General features: G+C 41.1%; 1 protein-coding gene across 2 annotated transcripts in view; it reads right to left on the bottom strand.

Moving 5' to 3' along the window:
• LOC118150619 (uncharacterized) overlaps positions 1-15,268 on the bottom strand; it is a 31,354-nt gene that overhangs the window by 7,894 nt on the left and 8,192 nt on the right. The window contains exon 2 of one of the 2 annotated variants that reach the window (XM_078363023.1): positions 7,540-7,652. The exons of the other annotated variant lie outside the window; for it this stretch is intronic. The gene's annotated coding sequence lies outside the window, so the exon portion shown is untranslated. The remainder of the gene's footprint in view (positions 1-7,539; positions 7,653-15,268) is intronic. 2 annotated transcript variants of the gene reach the window in all.

The following is a 15,268-nucleotide window of genomic DNA, read 5'->3' as shown; positions in this document are numbered from 1 at the left end:
ATGGTGTATCCGTACCACATTATTTTTAACCCAGTCTATTACAGATGGGCATTTAGGTTGATTCTATGTTTTTGCTATTGTGAATAGTGCTGCAATGAACAGAAGTGCGCACGTGTCTTTATGGTAGAATAATTTATGTTTCTTTGAATATATGCCCCAAACTGGGACTGCTAGGTGAGAAACTCTTTATAATGTGCTATATCCCCCTATGGGAGATGTTCAGTGTCAACCAGCAGTAAAGATTCGAAGAAGCCCTGCAATTACAAATGTCTGTCTCTTTTATTTAACTCCGCTTTTCCTACATGTCTTTATTCATGAAGCACTTTCTTCACATACTAGCTGATAATGTATTGCAAAACTATTATTCCATGAAGTTCAATTGTAGATTAAGAAGAAGTTCCCAAAGACATGCAAACATTTTGATACCACTTGGAAATTTTGTAGGGGTTGGCATCTTGTCACAGATTTGTGATTTCGAGTAACTCATCTGTGTAGAAATGTAACTTTCTCTATAGCTGATCTCAACCTGTTCATGAGTCTTTGTTCCATGGATGAAGAAATTACTAAATCCTACCTCTTTAAGATGACTCATTCTTTTCTGGTTAAAAACTTAATTTCTTTTGGGTAATTAATTACTTATTTGGCCCTGTATTTCAACTACTGCATTCAATATTCCTATCAGTCTGGCAGGGTGTTTAGTCTCAACTACTCAGGAGGCTGGGGCAGGGGGATCCCTGGAGCCCAGGAGTTTGAGGCCAGCCTGGGCAACATAGTGAGACCTTCTGCCTATTTTTTATATATGTATATATTTTATATATATATTAATTATATCATTAATTATAATTATTAGTTATATTTATATATTTTATTATATATTTATATAATATATATAATTAAATATATATTTATTTAATATATATATTTTAAATATATATTTATTTAATATATATATTTTATATATATATTTATATAATATATAATATAATATATAATATATGATTATATATATTTATATAATATATAATATATGATTATATATATTTATATAATATATTGATATATTATATATTATTAATTATATATCTATATTTTATATATATTTTATAGCATATATATATATGATATATCAAGGCTGCTCTCAACCTAAGAATTTTCTTCCGCACCCCACTTCCTGCATTCCTTACTCCCTTTTCCTATCTCTTTTTCTCTCCTTCTACTTTTCTTCTCCCTCTCTCCTCTCTTCTTTCTCCTCCTTGAGGACTGTAGTTTTGCAGGAAGCAATTCCTCTGTACAGGTAACTGTTCTGACACATTGCATGCCCAGAGCAGAGTATGTCATTGTGAAACCACTGTATTCTTCAGAAACATGCAAGGAAATCATGTTAATTAATTATTTTTCCTGTTGAGAAAAGTGTATCTTAGAGGTAAAATGTCAGAGTGACTGGATACTCTCATGCTTTCAGGTAATTATAAGAAATAAATAAAAATCTTAAAAATTTGCTTTAATAGAGGTTGGGCATGGTGGCTCATGCCTGGAATCCCAGCACTTTGGGAGGCTGAGGCAGAGGATTGCTTCAGCCTAGGAATTCAAGACCAGCCTGAGCAACATAGTAAGAACTTGTCTCCACAAAAAAATAGATTTGCTGTGCATGGTGGCATTAGTTGGTAGTCCCAGCTACTCCAGAGACCTTGAGCCCAGGAGTGAGAGGCTACAGTCGGCCTTGATCACACCACTGTACTGCGGCGTGGGCGACAGAGCAAGACTGTCTCAATAAAAATTTTTGCTTTAATATAGGAAGTAGAGCAAAACTCATTACTTTGAATATTTCATGGATATCAGCTATAATGCCATACCATTGCAGGGAGGTTGAGAAACATCATTTTTAATTATTTTTCATATTATTGTAGGGAGCTTTGATCCAATTTCTTTATACAGCTGGTGAAAAGCTCTCTGTATCTAAGATGACAGCAGACTGAACCACAGGGAAGGTAGCTGAGTTTTGTATATGAAGGCAAACTAAACTAAACTAACCCACAGGAATCTGTTATTTGTACGATGCAAGATCTGGCTTTGGTATTCTGTAAAATGCCTGCTATTTGTGTTCATATTTTTTTCTGTTCTGTAGGGCTTTTCAGGAAGTAAGTTAACAAATATCTGTTGTTTTAAGAAAATTTTTTAAAGAAATTGATCTTTGTGTGTATAGGCCAACTACAGCAGCAGGTACTGAACCCATGTTTTCTTGCTACCTGTTCACATTATCAACTAAGAGATCCAAATCTCTGTCCTCAAGTGGGGAAGAAACTGCAAAGGACATGGTAAGGAAGTGTAAAGTCAGTCCGCACCACACCACGGAGGATCTCTCTTTTCTAAAACAATCTCTCTAATAGATTCACTTTGTCAATTTAAATCCAGGAGAACATGGCCTGGGGCAGTGACTCATGCCTGTAATCCCAGCACTTTGGGAGGCCAAGGTGGGCGGATCACTTGAGGTCAGGAGTTTGTCTCTACTGAAAATACAAAAAATAGCCGGGTGTGGTGGCACGTGTCTGCAATCCCAGGTACTGGGGAGGCTGAGGCATGAGAATTGCTTGAACCTGGGAGGCAGAGGTTGCTGTGAGCCAAGATCATGCCACTGCACTGCAGTCTGGGCAACACACAGGAAGACACAGTCTTAAAAAAATCTAGGAAAACTTAACAAGGCAGACGAAGAAAATCTAACTGCAAAATTCAACAAGTTGCACGGATTTTTGGAGTAGAAATGTTTTTGTACTGACAAACCTATGTAGTCATCTGAGGTGCATGTGTTTAAAGAAGTGGCAATGTTAACTGAGAGATGCAGGAAGTGAGGAAATCCTGCTCATTCCAGGTGGATGTCTCACTTACCTAAACAAACACTGGACAACAATCTCGATGGCCAGGCTCTTCCCCACTCATTAGAAGTAAAGACTTGAAACTGATTTTCCGAACATTGTCTCTACATATAAAGATGCTTAACTGTTGTTCCAAAAGTTCCGAAGTGTGAGCTGAACCTGGTAATCAGTATAGATCATGCTGAATACCCAAGACTTAGGGCTCAGAGTGACTTGGATGCCCATCCCACCTGATATGGTTTGGATCTGTGTCCCAACCAAACCTCATGTAGAATCGTAATCCTCAGTGTTGGAAGTAGCACCTGGTGGAAGGTGACTGGATCATGAGGGTGGCCCTTCAGGAATGGGTTAGCACCATACCCTCAGTGTTGTTCTCATAATAGTGAGTGAGTTATCTTGAGATCTGGTTGTTTAAAAATTCATACCAACTCCCTCTCTCTTGCTCCTACTCTACCATGTAAGAAGCCTGGCTCCCGTTCACCCTCTGCCGTGATTGCAAGTTTCCTGAGGCCTGTCCAGAAGGCAAACAGATACCTTCATGTTTCCTGTACAGCCTGTGGAACCATTAGCCAATTAACTCTTTTCTTTATAAATTACCCAGTTTCAGGTATTTCTTTATAGCAATGTGAGAACTAACTAATACACCACCTCTGTAACTGGCCAGCTCTCTGAACCTGGGCAAATGATTTAACCTCAGTTTTGTCGTTTTTTAAATGGGGATAACAATAGTAACTTTTCTATTGTAACAACTTATTTAGGCAAGGAACACACAGCCCTGTTAGCTACTGAATAGTAGTAGGAGGTAGCAGTGGGTCCCACCCAAATCTGTGTATGTGGATCGTTGACAAACTCCTAAACCCACAGCTACTTTGGGATTCTTAGAACCAGTACAAACCCAAGCCACTCTGAAGACAGGCCTAGGGCCCCTCCCTAGTGAGAAGGCAGTCCCAGGTCCACACCTCCAGGAGGACAAGCAGCCTGAATGATCAAACACTTTGTTGTTACTGTCTCTGAAGCCTACATTAATTTTGGGCTTAGAATCTATCTGTGGGACTGGGGTAGGAACTGAAAGCCCCTTGAGTTTTATTGCAAAATTTATCATTCATGTCTACTTTTCTCTGGAGAAGACCCTTGCTTTCATCAAATTCTCAAACCTAGGTCTTTTCACAATCCATAGAAGCTTGAGAAGGGCTGCTCTAGTCTCTTGAAGAATGATCTCCTTCCTCCCTAGAGCTCTTATGTGGGGACACAGATCCCTTCATTATTCCCTTTCGCCAGTCTCACTGCCTGCATTAGTCCCTTTGCGTCGCTGTAAAGAAATATCTGGGCTGGGCGCAGTGGCTCAAGCTTGTAATCCCAGCACTTTGGGAGGCCAAGGTGGGTGGATCACGAGGTCAAGAGATCAAAACTATCCTGGTCAACATTGTGAAAACCCGTCTCTACTAAAAATACAAAAAATTAGCTGGGCATGGTGGCGCGTGCCTATAATCCCAGCTACTCAGGAGGCTGAGGCAGGAGAAGTGCCTGAACCCAGGGGGCGGAGGTTGCGCTGCGCCGAGATTGCGCCATTGCACTCCAGCCTGGGTAACAAGAGCGAAACTCCGTCTCAGAAAAAAAAAAAAAAAACCTGAGACTGGATAATTTATAAAGAAAAGAGGTATATTTTGGCTTGTGGTTCTGCAGGCTGTACAGGAAGGATGGTGCCAGCAACTGCCTCTGGTGAGAGCTTCAGAAAGTTTACAATCATGGAGGAAGGTGAAGAGGGAGAAGGCACTGCATGGTGAGAGAGGGAGCAAGAAAGACAGCAGAGTGGTGCCACACACTTTTAAGCAACCAAATCTCACATGAACTACCAGAGCAAGAATTCACTCATCATCCAGGGGTTGGTGCCAAGCCATTAATGAGGGATCTGTCCCTGTCGTGATCCAAACACCTCCCACCAGGTCCCATCTCCAACAGTGGGAATTATGTTTCAACATGAGATTTTCAGGGGGCAAACATCCAAACCATCTCAATGCCCTAGTCCTAGACCTATCCCTCTGATTTTGTTTGTTCTCTTGGCATCACCCTTGTTTTCATCTCTAACCTACTTTCTCTTAAACCTCTTTTCAAACTCTTTTCATCATTTTATCCGACCACATTTGTTCTGCCCCTGTGTCTCGGACAAACTGTCTCTGCTGTCCGCTGTTGTTCAAACTGACAGGGATTTAGAAGGTTTTCTTATTTATGGTAAGTACTTGGACAATTTCCATGGAGAAATAGTTGGGGCCAGGTGCGGGGGCTTATGCCTGTAATCCCAGAAATTTTGGAGGCCGAGACAGGCGGATCATTTGAAGTCAGGAGTTCGAGACCAGCCTGGCTAACAGGGCAAAACCCCATCTCCACTAAAAAATGCAAAAAATTAGCCAGGCACAGTGATGCATGCCTGTAATCTTAGCTACCTGGGAGGCTGAGGCAGGATAGTTGCTTGAACCCGGGAGGCAGAGGCTGCAGAGCTGAGATTGCTCCGCTGCACTACAGCCTGGGTGACAGAGTGAGACTATCACACACACACACAAAAGAAGAGAGAATGATTGGTCACATCTGTAGTTCAAGAGACTAGCAGTGTTGGCTTATTCCTGTTGGTATGTAATTACACAGTTCTACTTCCAGAACTCCAGAAAAGACCTTTGAAATGGAGGCAATTCTCCCAGTTGGATGCCTGAAATGTTACGTGCAGAGGGAAATACGTTTTAACTGAAGATTCTGATCTATGTGCAAATAAATGCCCATGAGCAGAGGGGGATTATCTGTCACCTACACTTTAGTATCAGTGAATGATTGGGAATGGGGAAGGTTGTTATGGTGTGAGAAGGGAAAAGGAGTGCACTGAGCCAACAGGTTGGGGCAGTAGGGAAGTAAATCCACAGGGGTGAGGTGAGTGGGGAGGGAGGTATGTAATGAAGGTCCACTCCTGACTTTCCCCTTTTGCACAGGATCTATCTGGTTCTGAATTGTTGATTTGAACATATGAATGATTCCTGTTTTGTCCCATCACTTTATCCTTAGCAATGAATGGCAGGGGAAAGAACAAGGGGGCAGCTTTTTACCACCTAGCATGGCATACAAAATAGAGAAAAGAGGGATGTTTGACTTTGGGCATATCTGTAAGTGGGCGTTAGCTGTTAAACTGCAGGTACATACATTTCCAGAGGAATTCAATTAAAAAGGGAAAGACTATAAGATATAGTGTCTCATTCCTTCTTGGCAGCTGCATATATGAGGGAAAAGCAAAAGAGAGGAAAGAAAGAAAGGAAAAAAGAAAGAAAGAGAGAGAGATGAAGGAAGGAAAGAAGGAAGAAAGAAAGAAAGGAAGGAAGGAAAAGAAAAGAAAGACAGCTGAAAGGCATATATTTCTGGAGAGCTCAAAAGATAAAAATGATAGTCTCACTTGGAATTTATCTTAATGAGCAAGACTCAATCAATGGAAAGTGACAGATGGGATAATTTAAAGTTCAAGTTTCCTTCTTCTGTTTCTTTGCATAAAAGAGAACCAACTTTTTGATCATTTTTTTGCTCAGCTGTAATATTCTGCTTCATAAAGAAGATTGAACATCAAATACCACATTAACATGTTATTGGCATCTTTCTTTTTTCATATCCTACATGTTGATTGTAAAGCCGTCCAGGGAGACTGATAGCTGCAATATATTAGTTTCTCAACTTCAAATTAATTTCACAACAGTACAGTAGAAAGCCATATATGCTTTGCTCCAAGAAGTATCTCAAAGTAGGTAATATTCTTTTTCTCTGAAGCCCTGGGTCGTTATTTTATTTATTGGATCAGCTATCTACTTTACTTTCTTGTGATCCATTACCTGCTTCAGTAATTACCACCATCTCTGAAATGTCCAAGCCCTGGCAAGTAGATTGAATGCCTCTTTGCACATGCCTCCAGAGTGAGCTGCACAAGCACAGTAGGAGCTGGGGAACTGTGTGGGGTGTGAAATCTATGTCTCTGCAATTCCCATTTCTCATTCAGACCTCCAGCTTGACTCAGTAGGTCTGTGTAGACAAAGCCTAAACCAATGACCACATGGAGGAACAAGGCAAAGAGATGCCCAATGACTACAAGGGCCTTAGTTGAACTCATCAAAAACATATCCTCCTCCTCCCCTCTAGCCCAAGCTCCCCTACCTGAAGAGAATAGATCAGAGCACTTTGTCGTTTTGTCTCTCATCTAGGGGAAGCGGTTGTAAAGAAAGGGACATGAGCACCTTTCCATCTCATCTGTGGGTATCAGAATCCCTTTAGCTGTCAGAGGATCAAAACTGGATCCCATTTTTCCACCCTTTTCTCTAGAGCTGTGCTGTCCAATATGGCAACCAGTAGCCACATGTGGTCATTTAAATGTAACTTACTTGAAATTAAATTCAATTAATTCAAATTAAGCTCCTCTGCTGGGCATAAATGTAACTTACGTAAAATTAAATTCAATTAAAATTAAATTAATTCAAATTAAGCTCCTTGGCCAGGCATAGTGGCTCACGCCTATAATCCCAGCACTTTGGGAGGCCAAGGCAGGTGGATCACCTGAGGTCAGGAGTTCAAGATCAGCTTGGCCAACATGGTGAAACCCCATCTCTACTAAAAATACCAAAAAATCTTAGCTGGGTATGGTGGTGGTTACCTGTAACCATCGGGAGGCTGAGGCAAGAGAATCGCTTGAACGCAGAAGGCAGAGGTTGCAGTGAGCTAAGATGGCGCCATTGTACTCCAGCCTGGGCAACAAGAGTGAAACTCCTAAAAAAAAAAAAAAAAAATTAAGCTCCTCAGTCACGTTAGCCACATTTGAAGGGCTCAGTAGCTCCATGCAGCTGGTAGCTATCGTACTGAAGAGTGCAGATAAAGAACACTACCATCATCAAAGAAGGATCTCTTTGACAACTCTGCTGTAGACCTCAACTGACTCTGATCTTGAAGGAAGAGCAGAATATCGATAATTGCAGAAAGAAGGAAGGACATTTCAGGACAGAATTTGCAAAGACAAATGTTCATTGGTTTTGTACGGTACAAAGCCCTGTAAAAAAAGCAACTTTAAATGTTGAGGTTTGTATAGCAGTCTCAATTTTATAGGAATGTTCAGAAAGAATGAAGAGTATCCAAAAATGATGTAAAATGCAACTATGTAAAATAAAATTAAAGATGAGGTAGGGGAAGCGAAGTAAAGGACTTTCCATGGGCATAAATGGATAATTAAATCTTTCCCCACTTTTAAGTTCAACTAACTTTTTTTTCCAGTCAGTGTCCTAATTGTTTTGTTTAGAAAATATACTTGCTGTAACTATGAAATTAAATTACTATTGTTAATCATCATCATCTTTCGTACCCTGAGTTAACACTTATTTGTTCGCTCAAATATTTTTCATCAGCTACTGTGTATCAGAAATTCTTCTAGGCCTTTGGGATATATCAGTAAACTGGCTAAATTAAAGAGATATCTGCATGCAGAAGCTTATATCCTAGTGGACAGAGATGAAAGCAAACAATAAACACCATAAGTTTGGTAAATGTATGGAATATCTAAGAGTGATAAGTTCCATGAAATAATAGAGCACAGTAGAGGATATACACGGTTATAATGTTCATGCTGGGGCAGGCAGGAGGGTTAAGCATATTCTCTTGGATCTTTACATGGGGCAGTATCCTTATTTTATATGTGTAGAAGGTAAAGTTCAGGTTCGCCAAAGTTCATGCATATATACACATATATATCATACCATTTGTTGGTAAGCATGTGACTTACATGTCATATGTAAGGGCAATTTGGCAATATGGCAGTATCTATTGCCTTTAGTCACAGCATTAATTCTATTCCCAGCTTTTTGAATCAGTCGGAATAGGCTGGATTATACTGTGGCAACAATGAACTCCAAATTCTTAGGGTCTTATAACTGAAAAAAGTGTATTTCTTGTTCAATCTATATGTACACATGTTCACCAAAAGTCCTGTTCATAGGATCACTGTTCATAACAGCCCGGCACTTAAAATTAGGACAGTGCCCATCGATATGAATAAATGTTGGATGAATAAAATGTGGGGAATTCACACAATGGAATACTTCACAGCAATGAGAATGAATTAACTGTAACCCCTTACAATATGGATGAATCTCATATACATAATCTTAAGTGAAGAAAGCCTAACAGAGTAAATGCTGTATGTGGTAGGCAGATTTCTAACATGGTCCTCCAAGATTTCATGACCCTGGTGTACACAGACCGTCTCCCAGTTATTCAACCAAACACTAATCTAGGTACCAGTGTAAAGGAATTTTGCACATGCAATTACAGTCTCAAATCAGTTACCTTAAAATAGGGAGATTATCCAGGTGGGCCTGACCTACCCACATGAGGTCCTCTAAAAGCAAATTCTTTTCTTGGGCTGCTTGCAGAAGCAGAAGTTGAAGAGTTGAAGCTTGAGGGAGACTGACATGAGAGAAGCTCTCTGTTGCTGGCTTGGAAGTGGAGGAGGCCTTGTGAAAAGGAATGTAGATGACCTCTAGTTGCTGAGTGTCACCTCTAGTTGACACCCAGCAAGGAAATAGAGACCTCTGTTATAACTGCAAGGAAATGAAACTCTGCCAACAACCAGTGAGCTTGGAAGAGGACCCTAGGCCCCCGATGAGATCACAGCCCTAGCTGATACCTTGATATGAACCCCATAAGGTCCTAAGAAGGGAATCCATCCACACTGTGCCTGGATTTTTGATCCATAGAAACTGTGAGAATATATCCGTTTTGTTTTAAGCTGAGGTATTTGTGGCAATTTGTTACATAGCAATATAAAACTAATACACTCTGTGATTTGATTTATATAAAGTAAAAAGCAGGCCAAATTAATCTATGCTGATATAAATCAGAATAGTGGCCACTGGCTGGAATGGGGCACATGAGAGGATTTTGAGGTGTTAGTAACATTTCTTGATATGAAGGCTGATTACATATGTATGCTCAGTTCATGTATGTTTCATCAATTGCAGACCTATTCTCACTTTTTCATGTGTATATTATAGTTCAATAAAACAGCAAAAGCATACATCCAAAACATACATTTCACTTTTTATAAAAACCCCACAAAAACAACATTCTCTTTTTTAACATGTGTATTCATATGTGTACTTGCTTACAATAAAGCATCCCCCCCACCAACATAAAAAAACAAGCTGAAAACAGTGGCTACCTCAGGGAAAGGGAATGGAACTGTATGGAACATATGTATAAGGCATGGTGGTTCGCACCTGTAATCCCAGCACTTTGGGATGCAGAGGCGGGAGCATTGCTTGAGCACAGGACAGCCTGGGCAACACAGTGAAACCCTGTCTTTACAAAAATTACAAAAAGTAGCCAGTCAAAGTGGCATGCACCTGTAGTCCCAGCAACCCGGGATGCTGAGGTGGGAGGATTACTTGAGCCCAGGAGCTTAACACCAGCCTGGGCAACATCTCAAAACCTGAGGTGGGAGACTGGGGTGGGAGAATTGCTTAAGCCCAGGGAGGTTGAGGCTGCAGTGATTGTGCCACTGCAAGTCAGCTTGGGCGGTAGAGTGAGACCCTGTCTCAAAAAACAAAAAAAAGAAAGAAAAAAACCCCATATATATAGATCCAATGACGTTATTTGAAGAGTAATTCTTGTCTATAGTGGATATAAACATTCCCCTAGGGATGTGATTTGAAAGACATTAAGAGGTTCCCAGACATCGCTCCTGCTTCATTCAATAGCAGTAACTGCCGCTTGTTGGATACCCATTCTCTATAAGGACCTGTAAAAGGTCTTTAGTGTATATTATCCTCCAGTTTTTCATGCATACCTTACAAGGTAGTTGATTAGTATCATCCCCATTGTACAGAGACAGAGGAGGAAACTGAGGCACTGATAGGCTAACTACTTGCCTAAGGTCACACAGTTAGTAAAAAGCAGAACTGAGATTCAAATCCTTATCTGATCCTAGAGAGTGTGCTCTTTCCATTACAGTTGCCTGCTCTTTAATGGTCTTATTAATTCTTACCCTCGGATAAATGACTCATTCATTCTAAATGGAGCTTTGGGAAAGGGAATCATCTGAGTCCCTCACCTGTGGTGGAAATGAGTGTTCCTCAGGTTATGTTATCCCTCATTGGCACTGCAGGGCACTTCCAGGTATGGTGGGAAGTCTGGGAGAGTGGGGCTAATATAGAAAGAAAGATGCTGTGTCCCAAAAAGACAGACTCAGACACTTCTCAATGTTCTCCAAGAGTGACTGGCTGCTCAGGGTTACCCAGTTTCCCCCAGGGGACTTGGCCCAGCCTAGCTTCAAGCCACAGGCTTTGTTGTTTGAATTTCAGCTTGCTCTCAATATGATCCCTCCTGTAGATAATATATTAATAACCTTAGTGCAAACACTGTAGACATGGAAAGTGAAATCCAATCCCTGCCCAGGAGATTCCAATCCTCAAGACATAAGGACCAAGCCATCCATCGAATTGCAAAAGACTTCAATGGAGGCAGCTGACTCAAGCCTGGACTTGACTCAGAATTCACTGAATACAGGGGAGTGAGCCTGAGACCTGATCTGCAGGCCAGCTTTGCAAAGGCACTCCCATTACTGAGATAAAAGAACAGCCTGTGACGCTCACCAAGAGTCTTTGCAGCAGATTTCTGAGAAAAGGAGGACAGGAAAAGGGCTTGTTTAGAGTACTCTATTTAGCTTTTTGAGAGTTGTTATGTTCTTTTACGAGAAGAATGGTCTGTAAATATTGCTAAGAGGAGCTCCTACCTTGTCATTTCAGACTACTACAGGGGGTATTGGTGGAGGGGAGGGACAATTCAGCCTGAATCTTCTACCCTCAGTATGTCTGAATATTAGATGAACAGTAGTGTTATAATACAGAGCAGAAGAGGTTTGTAGAATAAAATACGTTTTTATAGTGCTTTTTTTTTTGAGAAGGGTCTTACTCTGTCATCCAGGCTGGAGGGAAGTGGTGTGATCATGGTTCACTGCAGGCTCGACCTCCCAGGCTCAAGTGATCTTCCCACTTCAGCCTCCAGGTTAGCTGGGACTACAGGCATGCCCCACCATGCCCCACTATTTATTTATTTATAGAGATGGGGTTTTGAACTTCTGGACTCAAGTGATCTGATCCTCCTGCCTCTACCTCTTCAAGTGCTGGGGTTACAGGTGTGAGCCACCAGGCACTACCATGAATTTGTTTATATCATACTAATCTCCCTCATCATTGGATGAAATCTGTATCAGTTGTTAAGTTTTTGATGAAATTAATGATGAATAAAAATGATTCTCAGTTGATATCCAGCCTAAAATGCCTCTGTTTAGAATGTTATGTTATGGGAATCTAATGTGGATGAAAAATCAAAACTAATTATATTTCTAGATTGCAACCAACAAAGAAAATTGTCTGTCCTTCGTTCTGGACTTGCAATCATCCTGGTAAATTATTGCTGTGATTACCGCTGTTGTTAGTTTGCTATTGCTACAGCATCTTAGCATCTCAGCTGGCATAAGATTTGTCCTTGATAAGCGAGCCAAAAGCCGTTCATCTGGTAATTCATTAGCTGGCTCTCTTCCAGAAGACTCTGGAACACCAAATGCCAGTTTTTGCTTTGACTTGCTACCAATCACTGGCAAGACAGAGAACGATGGAAACATATAGGGTAAAATGCAAAGTGTCTTCTATTTTACTTAAACTGTGTCTATCCTGGTCCCTCTTCTTCCTGTGGAAAGCAGCTTATTGACTTGGTCTAAAAAATTCAACTATTTGCTCTGCAACTGAGTTGTGGATGTTGACACAGACCGCACTGTGTTTGTGAGGCCACATACTGCTCTCTTGAGGAAAGACTCGGCCATGTCATGCTCTTGTCATTGCAGATTGAGGGTGTGGAATTTGTAGTTGGGGAGGGCTAGGACACTTTGTATACAACCCTGTGAGCAAGGAAGGAACTGATGTCCTGAGTACAAAAGGAAAAGGTGGTCAAAACAGTTTCTGCCAGCAAAAGTTCCTCTTTCTGGGACCAAGACAAAAAAGAATGGATGGGTGGGTGGATTGATTAGGTCTTCCAGGCCCTCCCAGTGTTCAGTAGAGAGCCTTTTCTGGCCAGTCCAGCCATCTGTGGACCATCCGCTGAGTGTCACTGCGTTCGAGCTAGTGCCACAGAACAGTCAGTCGTTGTTCTCCGGCTCTTGCATTTTAGGTGTATTATATTTCCTTTTATCAATGGTAAGTTCTCTGAGAATGTGGAATAGTCTCTGTTGAAGATATTGGGGTACCTGGTAGAATCTAGTTAGTGGAAAGAAAACATTTTGTCATAAATTGGCAAGTAAGGGGAAAAACTAACATCTCTTGAGCACCTCCTCTGTCTCAGATCCCTTGTGAGGTGCTGTGGGCATTGTCTGATGTTGGCATGTATGCTTGGGGGAGCTAAGGGACAGGTTAGAAGTGGTAATTCTATACCAGTTGTGTGCCCTTAGCCATGTTTCTTCAGCCCTCAGGGACTCCATTTCCTCATACATAAAGTAAGGACATGAACAGCTGCCTTGCAGAATTACTGTAAAGATCCTGTTTGTGCCTGCGAAAATATTGGGTAAACTGTGAAGCCCTAGACTAAATGTGATTGTTATTGAGCATTATGAGGAATGTTTTCAAAATGAAGATGCCAACGTCCTAGACTTCCAGGAGGTTAATGTTTAGTAGAGTGGACAAAGTTGCTTGTGACATTTCCCAAAGATAACAGTGTCAGATCATGTGGGTGACATCTCAAGATTGTGTATATATTGAGTTGTCCAGTCCACAGTGTCTTGATCTCTGCTTCCCTCTTTACTAAAGTTCTGACTTTGGGCTCTCTATCTTCTTCATTTGTCTCAGAGAAGGTGCATGACAGTGTGTGCACGTGCATGCGGATGCGAACACACACACACACACACACACACACACACACACACACACACACTGAGCCCTCTCTGTCCAGTTCTCCTGCCTGGGATGAGTATTACCTGTCTCTTGACCTTGCATTTTGGAACAGGATGCCTCATATTCTCCAATCAAACTCAGACATCCTGGAGCTGGATGATGCTCACAGAGACATTAGTGTGATTATTGGCTGGGTGCTTAGATAGATCTGGGTTCAAGTCCCACCTCTATAATTCTTAGTTGTGTGTGTGGCTGTAAATTGGAATTCCAGTTTACTCATTTGTAAAGTAAGCACAACAGAAGTGTCTATCTCACTGGGTTGCTGGTGATGCTAATTGAGATAGTGCATGTAAACTGTTTAGTACAGTATCTGACACACAGCAGATGTTCAATGTTCAGTATAGGAACTATTATTGGTACTATCTGCTAACTATTCTGAGGTCAACCTATAGGGGACACCACTATAGCCAGCCACCCTGATTACTGTGCAGATCTTTGAAACTGGCACCCTCGACAGCAGGTTGACCTCTCTCCCCCATGCCTGTTGCATTTCTCACCCTTCACTGAGTGCTACAACTGCATTTTGTCTCTTCTCATTGGGGATTTGAATATCATCTTCCGCTTTGGCTAAATCTCCCACATGATGATACCCATTAAGGCAACTTTCTTCAGTGTAGAAGATAAATGTTCAAAGTGCTTTTTACCAAGTTTATTTCCCTTCACTTCTCTAATGCTTTCTGCATTTTTATGCCATTTTGTGAAATGTGGATTTTGAACATATGTATTATAAAAGCAAGTCCTTTCCCAGGTTTTACTATAAAGCCCAGTTAAGGGCTTTAGGAGCCTCTGGTCTGGCTCTCTCTTATTAAAAATTAATTTTCATTTAGTCTACGACAAGTATGGTTTCTCTAAAGTAATTTCTCTTTTCCTGGATTATGCTTATAAGGCATTTCCTTTCAAGCCCATGTGAGTGACAAATAAATCCTTTTCCTGGGAGAAATTTTGGCCCTGAAGCCTGCTTCCTTCAAATTCTTCATGTTGACCTAAGATATAACTTTCAACTCTTGTATTTTAAGTATTCAAAACTAGGACTCCCACAGAGATCAGTCAGGCAATGGGTGTGTTCCTCTCTTGCTGAGATTCCAGAGTATGAAAATAAATGGGAAACTGTGGGTCAGGCAAGGCCATGCTTATTTTTATCATTACCGTTATTAAAACCTACCTTGGGCTTTTGTGTTAGCTGGAGGTCAGTTCTTTATTTTTATTTTTATTTATTTATTTTGAGATGGAGTCTTGCTCTGTTGCCCAGGCTGGAATACAGTGGTATGTTCTCAGCTCACTGCAACCTTCGCCTCCCAGGTCCAAGTGATTCTCCTGCCTCAGTCTCCTGAGTAGCTGGGATTACAGGCACTCACCACCACACCTGGCTAATTTTGTATTTTTAGGAGAGATGGG

Source organism: Callithrix jacchus, chromosome X (assembly GCF_049354715.1).
Source record: "Callithrix jacchus isolate 240 chromosome X, calJac240_pri, whole genome shotgun sequence".
Lineage (NCBI taxonomy): Eukaryota > Metazoa > Chordata > Mammalia > Primates > Cebidae > Callithrix > Callithrix jacchus.
The sequence above is the reverse complement of the archived record's forward strand: the minus strand, read 5'-3'. Positions and strand labels throughout refer to the sequence as shown.